Source organism: Silene latifolia, chromosome 11 (genome assembly GCF_048544455.1).
Source record: "Silene latifolia isolate original U9 population chromosome 11, ASM4854445v1, whole genome shotgun sequence".
NCBI lineage: Eukaryota > Viridiplantae > Streptophyta > Magnoliopsida > Caryophyllales > Caryophyllaceae > Silene > Silene latifolia.
This window is the reverse complement of record NC_133536.1, coordinates 70062489-70081740: the sequence shown is the minus strand read 5'-3', so window position 1 is coordinate 70081740 and position 19252 is coordinate 70062489. Positions and strand designations below refer to the sequence as shown.

Sequence of the window (19252 nt, the reverse complement as noted above, 5' to 3'; positions counted from 1 at the left end):
TGATAATGAGTGAGTAGTCTTCTAGCTAGGGTTAATGGGGAATTAGGGGAAACAAACATGGGGAATGATTCATGCTTAATCTAATATGCTTTCATAATTAATTTGCTTGCTTGTTGTGATTTCAACTTATGCACATGTTATGTTTGATGAAATGCGAGCCTATGAATCGTTGCAGTTTTTTGTCCATCACCTATCTTTTTAATGAGGCTTATAAGCATATAAACTAACCCGAGCCTCATTAGACCATGCATATAGTTGAATAGTAAGGATTAAGTCGACTTGTAGGTGTTGTACAATCTAATCAATTCGGCTCCGGGACCAAAACCTTCCTAGGGATTGTAAGCTTATACAAAAACTTTATCCCATCACAACAATAAGTGCTTGAATATAATTGAGAACATGTTTGTATGATCAACTCCCATGAATCCCCTATGAACCCATGACACCCTGGTTCTTTTTACCAATTATTTACATCTCCATTTATTTACCGTCCTTGTTTTCATTAATTTACTTTCATCTTGTTGATTAGTTTAGTGTATCTACTACCTCAACCCAAATTGTGACACCCTAAGACACAACCATTTGCAATTGAGAATCCTACATCAATACCCGTCCCTTGGGATCCGACCTTTACTTGCCTCTTTGCTAAGAGTAGTTTGTGAAGTTATAAATATTGTTTTGGTTGGTAGCTTTTGACGACGAGTTTAAACCGAGCCAAATATGGCGCCGTTGCCGGAGACGGTGTTAAATTGATTTGATTTTCATTAATTGTTTTTAGTTGTGTCTTTCTCTACCTTGGGGAAGTAAAACTCCTCAAGGTTGTTCTCATTATTTTCAAGTTGTTTGATATTTTGCATGACTAGGAGATCACAAGGTAATTTATTGCCTATTGATTTCGAAATTGAAAGGACCTTAACCAACAATAAAAGAGTTGCTAGAGGTACTTCAAGAGTTGTAGTTATTGGTGAGATTGTGGACATTCAACCAAATAACATTGAGTTCACCAACCCTTTTGCAAGAGAAGGAGAGGAAAACCCAATACAAAACCCACCACAAAATCAACCCACAATGCCTAAGTTTTCATCACATTTCGTACCAACCGAGAAGAACCTACCAAATGGTACTCCTACAGCACAATATCTAACCGGTAATTTCATTGCCAAATCCGCATTCAGACAATTAGTTGAGAGAAGTCAATTTGGAGGGATGCCTAGTGAAGACCCTCATTCACATATGGAGACTTTTTGTGACTATTGTGATACGATTTCTCAAACCGGAGTTACTCAAGATCAAATCTGATGGGTATTATTTCCTTTTTCTTTGATTGGTACCGCTAAGCAATGGTTAAAGAGCGTAGACAAGGCTACCCTTGATATTGACTCATGGAAGAAGTTGGCACTTACTTTCTACAAGAAATTCTATCCTCCGAAGAAGACTAACATGTTGAGAGCCCAAATCACCGGGTTCAAGCAAAGAGATGAGGAATCATTGTATGAAGCATGGGAGAGATTTAAGGACACTTGTCGTTCTTGTCCACACCATGGACTTAGTGAGTGGTTCCTTGTGCAACAATTTTGGAACGGTCTATATGAAGAATCCCGCAATATCCTCAACATGGGATCAAATGGGATGTTTACCGAAGTTGATGACAATCAAACATGGGCCAAAATCGAAGAGATGGCGGTTCATAATTCACAATATAGTAGACCTCGAAAGGATACTAGAGGAGGAAAGCATGAGGTAGATTCCATCACAAAATTGGGTGCTCAACTAAGTGCACACATTGACACCATCAATTTGAAGTTTGAGAAACCCATGGCTAAGCTTGATGAAGCTCCCAAATCACCCAAACAACATGTTAATGCTATGGTGGCATCATCCTCAATTCTAAGTGGAGTATGTGAAAGTTGTGGAACTTTGGGACATGACCAAAGTGAATGTAGGGGAACAAGTGAATGCTCTCCAAGCATACAAGAATGGTACCCCTTATTCCAACTACTATAATGAGAATACCAAATTCCATCCCAATCTTTCATACAAGAGCCAAAATGTTCAAAACCCTCAACCAACATACACCCCACCTCCAATGAGAAACCAAGCTCAAAGACCCTTTTACAATCAAAACCAAAGTTATAAAAATCAACCTTCATACAATCAAACAAATGTCCAAGGCTTTGATGTTCAAAAAGCGGTCCTCCAAGTGCAAAAGAATCAACAAGAATTTTTCACCCGAATGCAAAAACATAGCCAAGCCAAAGACATCACCATCAACAACATACTAGCCCACACAAAGATGTTAGAAACTCAAATGTCTCAATTAGCATCTTCTAGCTCTCAAAGACAAAAGGAGCAATTACCACCTCAAGGCAATCCCCCAAGACATGAAACAGTGAATGCCATCCATTTGAGGAGTGGTACAAAATATGAAGGGCCAAGGAGGCCAATTGATAAAGAAGTTGTGGATGCTAGTGACAAGCAAAGAGTTAAGAACTCTAAAGAAGAAGAACCCACCACCAATGAAGTTTCAAAGAAGAAGAATGAAGAGAAGGCTAAGGAGAAAGAGCCTATTATGATTAGACTTCCATTCCCAAGTCGTCAATCTAAGCCTAAGTTTGATGAGAAACTTGGAAAGTTCATGGAGATTGTGAAGAACTTAGAAGTCTCAATCTCATTCACGGAATTGATCAATCATGTTTCGGCCTATGCGAAATACATGAAAGATATTCTTACCAAGAAGAAGTCCATCCGAAAGCTAGAGACTATTGCCTTTAGCAAAGTGAGTAGTGCTATTCTACAAGGAAGTTCCCCTCCAAAACTCAAAGATCCGGGAAGTTTCTCTATTCCATGCACCATTGGCGACACTACAATCAACAAAGCATTATGTGACCTTGGAGCAAGTGTAAGTGTCATGCCATACTCGGTGTGCAAGAGGCTAGGAATGGGAGAACTCAAATGCACCAACATTACACTTCAAATGGCGGATCGATCAACAAAGATACCTCTAGGGATATGGGAGGATGTGCCCGTGAGAATTGGCAAATTCTTCATCCCGATAGACTTTGTCATTGTAGAAATGGATGAGGATTCCAACATTCCTATCATTTTAGGAAGACCTTTCCTGCATACCGCGGGAGCGGTGATTGATGTGAAACATGGAGAGCTCACACTTGAAGTGGGATATGAAGCAATCACTTTTAATCTTGACAAGACAATGAGAGATCCCCGATTACATGAGCCATGTTTCAAGATTGATCACGATAGCCGAGAAAGTGATAAGAATGTAGATGAACATGGCACTGTCTGTACTGATGCTAGTCTTATTCAGCAAGCTTTCTTGAAGTTCTACCAAAATCTGCTGGGTAAGGGTACTCCTGCTAACCCTGTTAATGTTCCTGTTGTTCAAAGAGGAGCTGCCTGTACTTCTGAGCATTGGGACATCCTTTTACAGCCTGCCACTAATCATGAAATTAAAGAGGCTGTCTTCTCCATACCCATTCATAAGGCCCCTGGACCTGATGGGTACTCCAGTGCCTTCTTCAAGGATGCTTAGTCTGTGGTAGGAGAATATTGTTGCAAGGCTTTTCAAGATTTTTTCACTCATGGTACCATTCTCAAGCAAATTAATCACACCTTTATTACCCTTATTCCTAAAGTGAATATGCCTGAGAATGTGACCCAGTTTCGTCCTATATCTTGTTGCAATCTGTTGTACAGAGTAATCTCAAAAATACTTTGTAGACGTTTAGCTAAAGTGTTACCTGATATCATTAGCTTAAGTCAAGGTGGTTTTGTCACGGGGCGCAATATTATTGAGAATGTTTTGGTTTGTCAAGATGTTATCAGGCTGTATAATAGAGCCTTTGTGTCTCATAGATGCCTGATCAAAGTTGACCTCAAGAAAGCCTACGACTCAGTCAATTGGGGGTTTTTGCACCAAATGTTAGAGGCACTTAATTTTCCTCCAAAGATAATCAAGTTGCTCATGGAATGTGTTACCACTGCTTCCTATTCTTTGGTATTAAATGGAGAACCATTTGGATTCTTTCAAGGGAAGCAAGGCCTTCGACAGGGAGATCCTTTATCTCCTCTACTCTTCACTATAGCCAAGGAATATTTATCTAGAGTTTTGCATTTCACCACTACTGTTATGGACTTTAGATACCACTCTCTATGTGCTAGGCTTAATTTGTGTCACTTAATGTTTGCGGATGACCTTCTTTTATTCTCGAAGGGGGACACCAATCTGTCATGGTACTTCTGAGATCTTTTGCTACATTTTCTGCTGCCTCTGGCCTTCATATGAACCAGCAATAGTCGAATATATATTTCAATGGTGTACAAAGAGCTGATAGAGACCAGATTGTAGCTGCTTCTGGATGTTCTAAGGGACACTTGCCTTTCAAGTACTTAGGTGTTCCCATTACAGCAGGGAAGCTGAAAACTAAAGACTGTGAGATTCTTATAGAGAAAATTGTTGAGAGAATCAGAAGTTTTGGGGCTAAAAAATTGTCCTATGCTGGCAGATTGATGTTGGTAAAGTCTGTGCTAACATCTCTCTATACATATTAGACAAACATTTTCCTTCTCATTTGTAGGAACTACCTTTGGGATGGCTCAAGTAATTATCTGAGAGCTCTTATGGTGGGTTGGGATCAGGTTTGTTATCCTGTAAAAGAAGGAGGATTAGGTATTTGTTATAGCCTGTCCTGGAATGAAGCCACTATTGGGAAATTAGCTTGGTGGGTTTTTAGTAAGCCAGATAGCCTATGGGTCAAGTGGGTGCATCAGGTTTATATAAAAAGCTCTAACTGGGAAACTTACCTTCCTAAAGCCCATATGGGGGGCAATTGGAAGGACATTTGAAAAATCAAAGAGTTACTTAAACCTGGTTACAGTCATGGTGTCTGGCTTGCAGATTTGAAAGGGTACACTGTTTCCTCTGGTTATGAATGGTTGAGGAGAAAGGAACACAAGGTTGGGTGGGAAAGACTAGTTTGGAATCTTTGGTGCTTGCCTAAGCATTGTTTTCTGACTTGGCTTATGTTTAGGAATGCCCTCCCTCTAAAGGACAGACTGTTTAGACATGGTATTAGTATGGATGATCAGTGTTGCATCTGTTGTATTTCCGCTGAAAGCATGGTGCATCTGTTTCAGCAGTGCGGGTATGTCACTGCTATACTGGAACAGATCTCGCTAAAGATGCATATTCCTACACCCAAAGGCAATGCTATTGTCTGGGTTGGTAGGAGACACTGATCTAGAGGGGAGACTGTTGTGTGCTTATTTGCGTTTATGGCAGTGTATTATAGTATCTGGAAGCAGCGAAACTCAGCTCGTTTGGAAGGCCGAATTGCTCGTCCTAAACATGTGATAGATCAAATATTTAAGTTGTTGAGAATTAGAGTAAGTCAATGTAGTAATCTATTTACTAGTGCTAATCTTGTATGGCTCAACTCCATTGGCTTGTAATTGAGTTGGTTGCAACAATATGGTGATACCTTGTAATAGCTTCTGTGCTTAATGAAATTACTAATATTCCACCAAAAAAAGGTGATAGGAAGAAGTTAGCATCTCAATCCAAAGGCCAAGCTATGGGTAAAGAATCACCACCCATATGGAAGAAGAAAGTGGATAATCCTCAAGATGCTCTATCCGGAGAGTAAGGAAATTTCAACAACAATGAGAGCTTGAATAGCTCATCACCAACCATGATAAGAAAAGAAGAAGGCCTCATTGGCCATGACAACAAGGAAGAGGAGTTGTTTTCATCAACTCATGACACCATTGGGGAACAAGCTAGTGAAGTATCTAGTCTATGGGACGAAGAATTCGATGGATTGGTCAATCCCTACATTGGCAATGCTATGACCTTAGACCAAGGCTTTGTTGATCCTTATCATCACTTTGACATGGGTCACCACTATGAAGAACATAATGTGCAAAGGTCTATTGAAGATCTTTATAATGAAAATGAACAAGCCTTCGACTAGTTCTACAAGGTGTTGAGCAACATCAACAACATCTTGGCTATGCCCCCTTGGCATCTCATTCAAGAGTGAGAGTTTGGTGGAGTCCTCCCTAAACCACCATTTGTAAATATTCTAACCCTTAACTTGCATTTTACTTCTTATATTGCATTTTTGTCAATTTTGGATTTGCAATTTCATACTTTGATCAAGTTTTTCATTATGAGAGAAAGTGAGGGAGCGATTTTAATGTGCTTTGATGTGTAGTGTTTGCTTTAGTGTGGGGATAGCAATTTCCTAGGCTAACCAAGTCTTCGAAAGTGCACCCACAATGATGAACAAAGGAATGAAGAATGAAGAAAGAATGATATGGGAAATGAAGATCCCCACGGATGGAACTGAACTCGTGGGTGCAGTGAGAAATCCGAGCGTCCTCAGAGGGAACACGCTCGTCTTGGGAGAAATCCGAGCATCCTGGCTCTGAGACGCTCGTCTTGAGAGTGCTGAAATTGAAGAATTTAAGTCTGTTTAAAAATCTGGGCAGATTACAAACAAGACGCCCGTCTCAGTCTGATGCCACTCGTCTCAGGAACAATCTGCGCGTCCTGGCCTGTGCAAAAACTTAGAGTTCACACTGTCTATAAATCCGAGCGTCCCCAAGTGAATCCGCTCATCTCCTGCAGAAATCCGCCCGTCTCCTGGAGAATCCGCGCGTCTCAGCACGGGTTAGAAAATCCTGAGCTCTCTGACTGAGGATCCGAGCGTCCCCAGCCTAAGACGCCCGTCTCCTGCTGCTGAATGGCTATAACATGGGATTAACCCTCCTTCCCCAAATCATTTCTATCTTATTCAAACACAATCACACACCCTTTCTCCCTAAAAAACCTCAATCCCCTCATCAACAAAACTCAAATTCCTCAACCAAATTCATCAAAATTAGACCAAAACTTCCTAAAATCACAACCAAATTACTCCTTCATCAACAAAACACCAACCAAACATCAAAATCCTTATAAATTAAATCGATTTTCTAGGGTTTCAAGGCAAATTCGAAAACCCCATAATCGATTGGGACTAATTGAAGCTTGAGGAGACTAGAAGCATTCAAGCAATTCTTTGGTTTGTTGATACAATCTTGAAAAGGAGAAGACATGGCAAGAACTAATGGTGGAAGCAAGGCACCCACAACCTCCAATCTTTCCAAAAGGCAACAGCGCTTTTAGCCTCAAAGGCTATGGTAGTGCATCAAGCAAGGGTGGAAAGTCAAGAAATCGCTACTCCTATGGTGGAAGCTACTCATACTCCGATCATTGAACAATTGCAAGATTATCCGGAGGTAACTTTCATAAACGATTCTCATAGGAAAGCATTTGTATCCCTTGCTAGAAAAACTATTTTTCCTACCAAATTCATATGCCATGATGCCTTAGATAAGTTGGGTGTGCTTAAAAGGACCAAGAACTTTTTCGAGTCTATGAAATTGCTTACCTTCTTTGAAATACAAGAATTGACTTACCCCTCCCTTACCATGGAGTTTGTAAGTTCGTTGAAGGTAACTAAGGTATTGGGTCAAAAAAATGTTGAATTCCGCCTAGAAAACAAGAGTAAAAAGATGACTTTGGAAGAGTTTGGGAAAGTGTTTGGTCCCGCACCTCTATGGAAAGCAATCACCGGGAGAAACTTTGAGTCCTTCCATGAGTGTCATGTTCTTTATGTCCACCATCCGGGCATAAGAGTGTGACATAAGGTTGTGGGCAACACTTTAATCGCAAGAAAGGGCACTAATCACTTCACCGAGCTCGACTTTGTCTACTTAGAATCCACCATGAATATCAACAAAAAGTTCACCAAGGAATACTACATACTTCAACTCTTAATTGATCGGTGGTTTGAGGTTAATAATGGTAGAGGTGGGGCGGCTTTTATTGTTAACGGAGGCTTAGTAAAATGGTTAGCCAAACACTTCAACCCGGATTTTAACAAAGACAAGACATACAAACCGGTTAGAGGTGGCAAACTTCTTGATTTAGCCACTATCATTAACAAGTTCCATTGGCTCAAGAATGATAATCTTGACAACAAATTTGAGTGGTTCACTAAAGAAGCTAAGTCCTTCATCTTGTCAATCAAGATATGCCGCATCAATGTCCGAAGTCCAAGGTACCTACTCCCCATCTCCGATGAATCCGAGATGATCATGAGGCAACATAGGGAATCGAATGCCAAGCCCTCCTCCTCCTCTATTGTGACTCCACCTTATCCAATTGACTATCAAGAATTCACACCAAGTGGCACAAATGTTGAGGTAGGCAAAGACTACTTGACTCAATTATTGCAACATATGCATAAGCAAGCTTATGAAGATCGGGTCAATGCCTACCAAGCTCAATATCCGCCAATCCTTCATCTAGCTAGGCAAGGACTATTTGATCCTACATGTCCTTTACCTAGTTGGGCGGATAGGGAGGTATTATTCCCGAATGCTCCTAGAGATGTCAATATGGATGGTGAAGTTACTAAGGGGAAGAAGATTGTTGTTGAGAGCGGGGAAAGTAGCTACTCTTGCCATGAGGAAGAAGAGGAAGAAGTGCAAAGCTCAAATGATGAAGATGATGGTGAAGCCTCCGGGTCCATGGAGGTAGATGATGATGATTATAATGAGGAAGATGATGATAGTGATGATAGTGATTAGGATGTCACAATGAGTGACAATTGAGGTTTGACAAGCTTTTGGAGGATGCCAAAATCCATTGTGAGTTTCCTACACCTCCTCTTAGCATTGTTTATTATGTCTCATTCCTTTTCACAAAAACAAAAACCATAAAAACTAAAAAAATTTGAAAAACCAAAAACATGTTCATTCCTTTATAGTGTAGAATTGTATATTTTGTATATATTTGTTTGTTTGTTTGTTTATCCTTCTTTCACATTGATCGACTACGCCACATCCGAGACATGAGGATCATGAAGACCGCATGGTATGATCTTTCCAATCTCCTTTTTCCTCTTTATGTTAATGACTATGTGGCTTTATTTTGATTGATGCGGTATGAACCAATGTGATTGTAGGAATTGCATGTAGCTTATATGGCATACTAGTTAGTAGAAGCATATGCATTAGGTTGTATAAATGTTAGTTGCATCATGGCATATAGTTGCATTTTAGAAAAATTTTGTGAAAACATCTATTTGGGAAACTTGACATGTGTATATAAGGCCCTTGTAGATACTTTTTCTTCTTGAGACTTTGCTCACTAGAATGCTTCTAAAACACCCTAGGATGTGTCATGCTAGTATCCTTTGACCCATGGATTAAGGCCTAGTCAAGAGTACCTTGTGGTGTGATAACTCCTTGGCTACCGTTTATTCCAAGGTGACCTTTGAAGCCATGCAACCATCTTCCACATTATAGCACATTTTGTCAACAAAAGGGAATGGGTACAAAAATTGTTCAAATTTTAGTTCAAGCATTGAAATGAAAAGAAAAATGAAAAAGTTTGCAAAATGCATCAATGAAAAGAGGAGCAAAAATAGACTCCTATGCTTCAAATATAAGCACCCTCCTTACATATTAGGGTGACTTTGAAAATGTTCAAAAAAATGCAAAAAGTTGAAATTGTCAAGCATCAAATGCCAAATATCAAAGAAATGGCAAAAAGAAATTATTCTAAAAAATCAAATGCCACAAGAAATTGGGGGGAATAACAACATCAAAAGCAAACTCCCATATGAAACTCAAAACATATTGATCCCTTTATCCATTGAACCCACTTTTATGTATGGTGGAGAAGGGACGACCCTTCTTCTTGTCTAGGCAAGAAGGAGAATTCCGCGATCCTCCAGTGTTTCTAATACCATAAGGAGTCTACTCTTGACGAAAGCATTTAACGATTGAGCACAAAGGTACCCTAGCTTGACACAACTTGGAGGTGATTTATTGGTATCCTCCTAAGCTTAGTAGCTTGAAGAAACCGTATCTATAATGGAGTGTGTACCCTTAGATTGTTTTCCTTGTAGATAATTTCCGTCACTTAGATGAGGAAAGTGGCTATATTTTTGTAGATGCATCCATTACTTGCTTTTGTATGCTTAATGCTTGGATGTATCGCCATTTTGGCAAGCCCCACCTTGCCTTTCAAGAAGGCATCCTACCTCATGGTTGTCTTGTTGTGAGTTGAAGGGGCGGAGTGAGACCCGCTAATTGTCTCATATCGGTTATATTAGTAGGTTAGTTTAAATAAAGGTCCTAGTTTTAGTCACCTCTTTACTCGGGACGAGCAAAGGTTCGGTTTGAGGATGTTTGATGTGACTCATATTTGAGCATATTTAGTCCCTAAATTAACCTCGTTCCCATGCTTTATAGTGCATAATTGGGTCATTTACTATCTTTAGCTTCCCATTTTGCATATTCTTTAAGGTTTTGTCTCCTTGGTAGGAAAGGATGGCTAATCTTGCATTTATAAGGCGTAATGGAGCTAAATTGATCGCACATAATGACCAAGCATCAAAGAGAAGACCAATACTAGAGGCCTAAGTAGATAATAAAGTGAAATGGGCAATGTCGAAAGGATCCTTGCATCCCCAATACGATCCTTGCGGATTGTTGGGGAGGAAAAGAAGAGAAGTTGTCTGTCCAGGAATCCGAGCGGATTGAGCACGATCCGGGCGTCTCCCAGCAGCATGATTCGGGCGTCTTGTGCCGAAGACGAGCGGCTTGCAGCACCCTGATCCGAGCGTCTTCCCCAGGATCCGAGCGGATCCTAAGACAGAAGAGCCCGTGCCTTACCTCAAGATGCACGGATCATGGCAAGACTAGCACGGGAATATGCCCATTTCCTTCGAGAGGAGCATTTCCTCAACTTTTCTTAGGGTCTTAATAGTCATTTAAGCCCTTAGTAACCCTAATATTTGTACCTAATCTTTAGTATAAATACCCCTTTGTACTACCTAGATTAGGATCATCTTTGGATCATCTCTTAATCACCTCCTAATTAGATTTTAATCCATTCTTAATTACTTCTTAATACTCTCAAATTAGTTGTAATATAATTTATCAATATTAATTATATCTTAATTTCTTTATTGTTCTTCATTTATTTTGGGTAATTAGAAGATCATTTGGGTATAATTCTTATCGTCAATTCTTTCATTTTGGTCGTTTTCCGGGATTATGGATTGTCTTTTTATCCTTCTGTGATATTCTTTTCTATTTACACAAGTGTAAAGCAACAAGCGAGGTATGAAATTGCAGCGGTGTGCCGTTATTGGGAGATTGACAACCTTCCATCAATCATCAAGTACTTCTATTATTCTTTGCTTTATTATTTGGATCATCTCCATAGGTATAATTCTCTTTACCTTTGTTTAATTGGTGTTAATTACTTTCATTTATTCATCATGTTTAGCTTTGTTAGTTTGATTGACAATCTTATTAGTGTTGGAGTGTCCCTGACAATAATGCGATCACATTGTTGATCATATTGAGATCACATGTTATTCTCATATTAAGGATACATGAGGGAAAGTAATACTTCTTAGTCAACTGGTCCACACATATCGGTAATGATTGGCTGACTAGAGTTTGACATTATTGTCGTGCGACGGTGGTGACCAGTTGATCCCCTAAGGTCATACCTATAGGGTAATGCTCTTAATTGATTATTTAATTAATCGTATGCTGATACGGGTTAATTAAATTCCTTAAAATTGAGGAGTGATTTTGTGAGTAAAATTACGTCTCTTATTGTAATTTGATTAAATAAGATTCGGTCTAAGTAATCGAATTGTTTTATTACTTAGATTAATTTATTGTTTATGAAACAATTAAAAATAGAATGAATAATTTATTTTACCCACATGTAGATGTGATTTATAATCATATGACCCATTTTGGTACAAGTAATTGTGAATTACTAGTTATTTTTGTATGTGACATATTTTATTAATATGATGATTTTTTAATATGTTAAAAATGCATTATAATGTAACATGGCATGCAACATGTCACCTATGTCACAATTGACAAATGACAAAAATAAAATGGACCACTATTTTACATGGTAACCAAAATTAGAAGGGGCATTAAGGGTTTGTGTTGTTTAATTTATTTTATTCAACAAACACAATGATAACCCTAGGGCATAGCCTTACAAGGCTAAACATCTTGAGAATATCAACCTATAATTAGGGTTACATGCCTAGTCTCTTGTGAAGAGCAAAAATGAAAAGCATTGGGCATGCTACCCAAGGCCAAAATATTCGGCCAACCATGAGTGAAAAGAAAGAGTTTTCTCTTCAAATTTTCATTATTCATTCTAGTCTAATATTATTATTCTCTCTAGTTTTTGAGAAGAAGCTTAAGAGAAAAAATAAACTCACACATTACTCCCTCTTGAACCGAAATTTCAAGAGCAAAATAACAATTTATTTGTGTCATTTTAAGGAAGGATTTTATTAATACTAGTCTTATGTTAATAAAATCTATTAAGGGTGTTGCCTTGGTATAAAATTTTGGGAGAGATTCTAATTTGAATCTTAGTTCATCCATTGTTGGAAAACTCAAGAACTAACAAGTAGGAGATCTTGTTGGTGCCCAATAAATCCGAAACACCAATGTAAGAAGTGACGATTTCTTCTCTATTTTGTTTTATGTTTGCATGCATAAGATCCATTTTAATTTTATGACTAAATTAAATCTTCATACTATGAATATGTAAACATATGAGATTAATGAATCCTAACAATTAGCATGATGAATTTGATAATGAGTGAGTAGTCTTCTAGCTAGGGTTAATGGGGAATAATGGGAAACAAACATGGGGAATGATTCATGCTTAATCTAATATGCTTTCATTATTAATTTTCTTGCTTGTTGTGATTTCAACTTATGCACATGTTATGTTTGATGAAATGCGAGCCTATGAATCCTTGCATTTTTTTATCCATCACCTATCTTTTCAATGAGGCTTGTAAGCATATAAATCAACTCGAGCCTCATTAGACCATGCATATAGTTGAATAGGAAGGATTAAGTCGACTTGTAAGTGTTTTACAATCTAATCGATTCGGCTCCGGGACCCAAACCTTCCTAGGGATTGTATGCTTATACACCAACTCGATCCCATCACAACAATAGGTGCTTGCATATAATTGAGAACATGTTTTTATGATATGTGACACCCCCATACTCCAAGTGCCTTACCAGGACCACTTAAGTTATGGAAACGTCACCATCTCGGTTACCCGAGGCAATGGTAATCATAAGACAATAACGAAATATACTTAAAAGTAAATACGGTTTAAAGTGATTACATGTCAACTCCAAAACTGTTAAACTGAAATACAAGGTTCTCAAAACGGTCTACTGATAAAACTATCAAAACTATAAAACATTGTCTGACACAGCGGAAAACTTCTAACTGCCACGTGATGACTCATCCCAGCTATCCCATATGCGTCATATCATATGATGTGACCAATATTTGAGCATATTTAGTCCCCGAATTAGCCTCGTTCCTATGTTTTTTAGTGCATATTTGGGTCATTTACTATCTTTAGTCCTTTGTTTTGCATATTCTTTGAGGTTTTGTTCCCTTGGTAGGAGAGGAGTGCAAACCTTGCATTTTCGTGGAAAAATAGAGCTAAATTGATCGAATCTAATGACCAAGCATCAAAGTAAAGACAAGACTAGAAGGCCTTTGTAAATAATGTAGTAGATGGGCAATGATGAAGAAGATCCTTGCATCCCCGACAAAATCCCGGAGGATTGTTGAAAGAAGAAAAGAAGGAAAGAAGAAAAAGCTCACTGGACTGGAATCCGCTCGTCCCAGCATCGGGCCGCTCGTCCAAAGCCACAATCCGAGCGTCCCAGCACCAGGCCGCTCGTCCAAGAGCTCCACAATCCGCTCGTCCCACACACCAAGCCGCTCGTCCACCACCTCCAGAATCCGCTCGTCCCGACCCTTTGGACGCTCGGATTGTTCTCCAGTACAGCCCGGCTTCTTTTTGTTCTACTCGGGATGCGCATATTTTCGAAAGACTAGCAAAAAGGAGACTCGCATCTTTCTTCGAGAGGAGCATTTCCTCAACTTTTCTTAAGGACTTAATCGTCATTTAAGCCCTTAGTAACCCTAATTTGTTCACCTAATCCCCACTATAAATACCCCATTAGTCTAATTAGATTATCATGTTCTTCTTATCAATCTTTAGTGTAGTTTATATTATTCTAATATCTCTTTAATCTTGTAATCAACTTCTAATCAAATATTAATACAAATCTCATTTCCCTAATTTCTCTTTTGTTCATCTTTTATTTTGGGTAATTGAAGATTACTTGGGTTTATTAGGAGATTGACAACCTTCCTTCAATCATCAAGTACTTCTATTATTCTTTGCATTATTATTTTCGAATCATCATTAGGTATAATTATCTTAATCCCTTTTTAATTATTGTTAATCATCTTCACTTATTCATCATGTTTTATTTTGTTAATATGATTGACAACCTTGTGAACATGTTAAACTTTATAATGAGTGAGTAGTTTCCTTAACTAGGGTTAATGGGTAATTAGGGGAAACCAACATGGGGGATGATTCATGCTTAATTTAATATGTTTTCATAATTTATTTGCTTGCTTGTTGTGATCTCAACTTATGCACATGTTATGTTTGATGAAATGCGAGCCTATGAATCCTTGCATTTTTAACCATCACTTACCTTTTCAATGAGACTTGTAAGACATAAACCAACTCGAGTCTCATTAGACCATGCATATAGTTGAGTAGGGAGGATTAAGTCGACTTGTAGGTGTTGTACAATCTAATCGATTCAGCTCCGGGACCCAAACCTTCCAAGGATTGTAAGATATAAACAAACTCAATCCTATCACAACAATAATTGCTTGCTTATAATTTGAGAATATGTTTGTATGATCAATTCCCATGAATCCCCTATGAACCCATGACATGCACCCTAGTGCTTTTAATCAATTGTTTACATCTCATTTTAGTCATCTTGCTTGTTTACTTTTATTGTTATTTAGTTTAGTGATCTTCTTATCTCAACCCAAATTGTGACACCCCTAAACACCACTACTTGCAATCGAAAATCCTACATCAATACCCGTCCCTTGGGATCCGACCTTTACTTGCCTCTTTACTAATAGTAGAGTAGTTTGTGAAGTTATAAATATTTTTTTGGTCTAGGTGCTCCTAACGACAAGTAACCGAAATCTAAGCTCAAAGCGGACCGACCAAAAATGGCGTCGTTGCCGGGGACGGTGTTAACTTGATTTGATTTTCTTTGATTGTTATTAGTTGTGTATTTCTTTGCCTTGGGGAAGTAAAACTCCTCAAAGTTTGTTCTAATTATTTTTAAGTTGTTCGATATTTTGCAAGATGGATATTATAGATTGTTTTGTTGAGGACCACTTGAGTGTACCTTTCTTTAAAGACCCCATGCAAGCATTGGAAGCCTTGGAAGCAAGTGAGGCCAAAAATATGCATTGGGAGTTGGAGGTAGATCTTCTTGAGGCCGCTCTGGCTAACAAAGAACTTACTCATGAGCAATCTGAATTAGTACATAACATCCTTGTGGAAGCATATCAACCCATGGAACAAGAGCAAGCAATCATAGAAGACATCATACAAATCGAAGAGCAAGAAGAATTTGTCATGGAATTTGAGTATGATGAGATTAGTGAGCTTGAAGAACAAGTTGAGTATGCCATGTGAATGGAGTGTCTAATGGAAATGGAGCAAGTTCTCAATGAACCTTCAATGGAGGAAAGTGAGGTACAAGTTCTAACTTTAAAACCCCTTCCCCCAAATTTGAAATATGCTTATCTTGATGAATCTAAGACCAAACCCGTGATTGTTAATGACAAACTTGATGAAAACCAATTGGGAAAATTGCTTGATGTGTTGAAACAACATGTAAAGGCTATAGGTTATAGTCTAGATGACCTTAAGGGGATAAGTCCCAACTTTTGTATGCATAGAATTAATCTAGAGGAAGACCATAGACTTACCATCCAATCTCAAAGGAGATTAAACCTCCACATGCAAGAAGTTGTTAAAGGAGAGGTTATGAAATTACTTGATGCGGGAATCATATATCCCATATCGGACTCTTTGTGGGTTAGCCCCGTTCAAGTGGTACCTAAGAAAGGAGGTACCACGGTAGTGACAAATGAAAAGAATGAGCTAATACCCACAAGGAAGATCACCGGTTGGCGTATGTGTATTGACTATCGAAAATTGAATTTCGCGACAAGAAAAGATCATTTCCCCCTACCATTCATTGACCAAATGCTTGAGACGCTAGCCTCCAACAAGTTATTTTTCTACCTTGACGGGTATTCGGGATTCTTCCAAATCCCTATACACTCGGATGACCAACACAAGACCACCTTCACATGCCCTTATGGTACTTTTGCATATAGGAGAATGCCTTTTGGCTTGTGTAATGCCCCCGCTACTTTCCAAAGATGCATGATGAGTGTCTTCTCTGACTACCTAGAGACCATAATGGAAGTTTTTATGGATGATTTTAGCGTTTATGGAAAAGACTTTAACTCATGCTTGCATAATCTTTCTCTTGTATTGCAAAAATGTGAAGATGTTAGTCTCGTTTTAAATTGGGAAAAGTGTCACTTCATGGTCAATGAAGGAATTGTTTTGGGTCATTTAATCTCGGAAAAGGGCATTGAGGTCGATAAAGCTAAGGTTGAGGTGATAGAGAAACTCCCACCTCCCGTGAATGTTAGAGGGGTGAGAAGTTTTCTCGGTCACGCGAGTTTTTATCGCCGTTTTATAAAAGATTTCTCAAAACTCGCGAAACCCCTCACTCAACTCTTACTTAAAGATGCTCAATTCCATTTCACTAATGAGTATGTTGAAGCCTTTAATAGAATTAAGGAAGCACTAATCTCGGCACCGATCATTCAACCACCGAATTGGGAACTACCGTTCGAGATTATGTGTGATGCTAGTAACTACGCCGTTGGAGCGGTTCTTGGCCAACGGGTAGGAAGGGCTTTACATGCTATCTACTATATAAGCAAGACTCTTGATTCTTCCCAAGTGAACTATGATACCACCGAGAAAGAGCTCCTTGCCATTGTCTATGCTTTGAACAAATTTTGTTCCTATTTACTTGGATCCAAAGTGATTGTCTTTTCAGATCACCGTGCTCTTCGACATCTCTTGATAAAGAAAGAGGCAAAACCAAGGTTGTTGAGATGGATTTTACTTCTTCAAGAATTCGACTTGGAAATAAGAGATAAGAAAGGAGCCGAGAATGTAGTGGCGGATCACTTGTCAAGAATCCGGTTTCATGATGAAGAAGGAGAAACACCGATCAATGACTCTTTCCCCGATGATATCTTAATGGCTATTCAAACACAACTTGAGAGACATATCACCCCATGGTTTTCCGATTATGCCAACTATATTGTTGGAAGAGTACTCCCTTCAAACTTAAACTACAACCAAAGGAAGAGGTTCTTATTAGAAGTAAAGAGGTACTTTTTGGATGACCCATATCTTTACAAGGAGTGTAGTGATGGGCTCTACCGAAGGTGCATCCCTCAATGGGAAATTCAAGGAGTATTGGAAGGGTGTCACTCATCCCCTTACGGTGGACACCATGGAGCAAGGAGAACCATTGCAAAAATTCTTCAATCGGGCTTCTTTTAGCCTACGATGTTCCAAGATGCAAGGGAATTCATCCTTCATTGTGATGCTTGTCAAAGGACGGGGAATATCTCTTGGAGGAATGAAATGCCACAAAGGGGAATACTAGAGGTGGAGATCTTCGACGTTTGGGGGATCGACTACCAAGGGCCGTTCGTGACATCCAAAGGGAACAAATATATCCTTGTGGCCGTAGACTACGTCTCAAAATGGGTGGAGGCAATTGCCACCCCAACCGATGATGCAAAAACGGTCACTAAGCTCTTTAATAAAATAATCTTCCCAAGATTCGGAGTCCCTAGAGCAATCATCAGTGATGGAGGAACGCATTTTCACGAAAAGAAGCTCACATCCCTTTTGACCAAATATGGTGTTCAACATAGAACCGGTTTAGGATACCATCCTCAAACAAGCGGTCAAGTTGAAGTTTCAAATAGAGAGATCAAGAAAATTCTTGAGAAAGTTGTAAACAAGACTCGTAAGGATTAGAGCATGAAGTTTGATGACTCTCTTTGGGCTTATAGGACGGCCTATAAGACCCCCATAGGAGCTTCCCCTTACAAACTTGTCTATGGGAAGGCATGTCACTTGCCAATTGAGTTAGAGTACAAAGCTTTTTGGGTAATTAAAGCTCTCAACCTTGATCTCAAATTAAGCGGTCAAAAGAGGATGATACAAATTCAAGAGTTGGAAGAATTCTGACTACAATCTTATGAGAATGCCAAGATTTACAAGGAAAGGACAAGGTTGCTTCAAGACAAGAGAATCAAGCAAAAAGCCTTGCACAAAGGAGATAAAGTCCTTTTATTCAATTCCCGATATCGACTCTTTTCCGAGAAGTTGAACTCTAGATGGATGAGTCCTTATGTGATCACCGAGGTAGGGAAGTATGGAGACTTTGAGATCAAATCGGAGGATGGAAGCAAATTCAAGGTCAATGGCCAAAGATTGAAGCCATATTATGAGGGACCATTCATTGGAGAGGTCGAGGTCACCTACCTCGGTCCTCCTCATCCTTGAAGAAATCATCAAAAGGAGAGTTTGGTGGAGTCCTCCCTAAACCACCACTTGTAAATATACTAACCCTTCTTACTTATACTTTTAATTTAATTTCGTTTTTATCATAAACATGATTCTTGCCATGAGAGTAAGTGAGGGAGGGTCACTAATCATTTTAATGAATGAAGGAACTAGTTTTCATTGTGGAGAAACATTTCTATCGAAGAGAAGGAAAAGCAGGAGAAATCCGAGCGTCCCGTGATGAAGACGCCCGTCCAAGCAAGGAATCTGAGCGTCCGACTGTAAATCCGCTCGTCCTACGAGTGGTGACAAGCAACTGTTTTGTTCTGATCCAAAATCCGAGCGTCTCTAGTGCTAATCCGCTCGTCTTGATCTGGACGCCCGTCGCATCGGGAATCCGCTCGTCTCATTAGCATTAATTTCTGGCATTCCTCGCTGTAAAGGAATCTGAGCGTCCCGTAAGGAATCCGCTCGTCCTAAGGCCCGGAAATTCGAGCGTCCCAATGTCGAATCCGTTGTCTCCCTGCATCTTTTATTCCAGATTTTCACGACTTAAACCACACAATTTGTGA

General features: G+C 39.2%; 1 non-coding gene across 1 annotated transcript; it reads right to left on the bottom strand.

Annotated features, from left to right (window-relative positions):
* Positions 1–1440: 1440 nt before the first annotated feature.
* Positions 1441–1547, bottom strand: LOC141615998 (small nucleolar RNA R71). The gene has a single exon (XR_012530379.1). It is a non-coding gene; the product is annotated as a small nucleolar RNA R71 (small nucleolar RNA).
* Positions 1548–19252: the final 17705 nt, after the last annotated feature.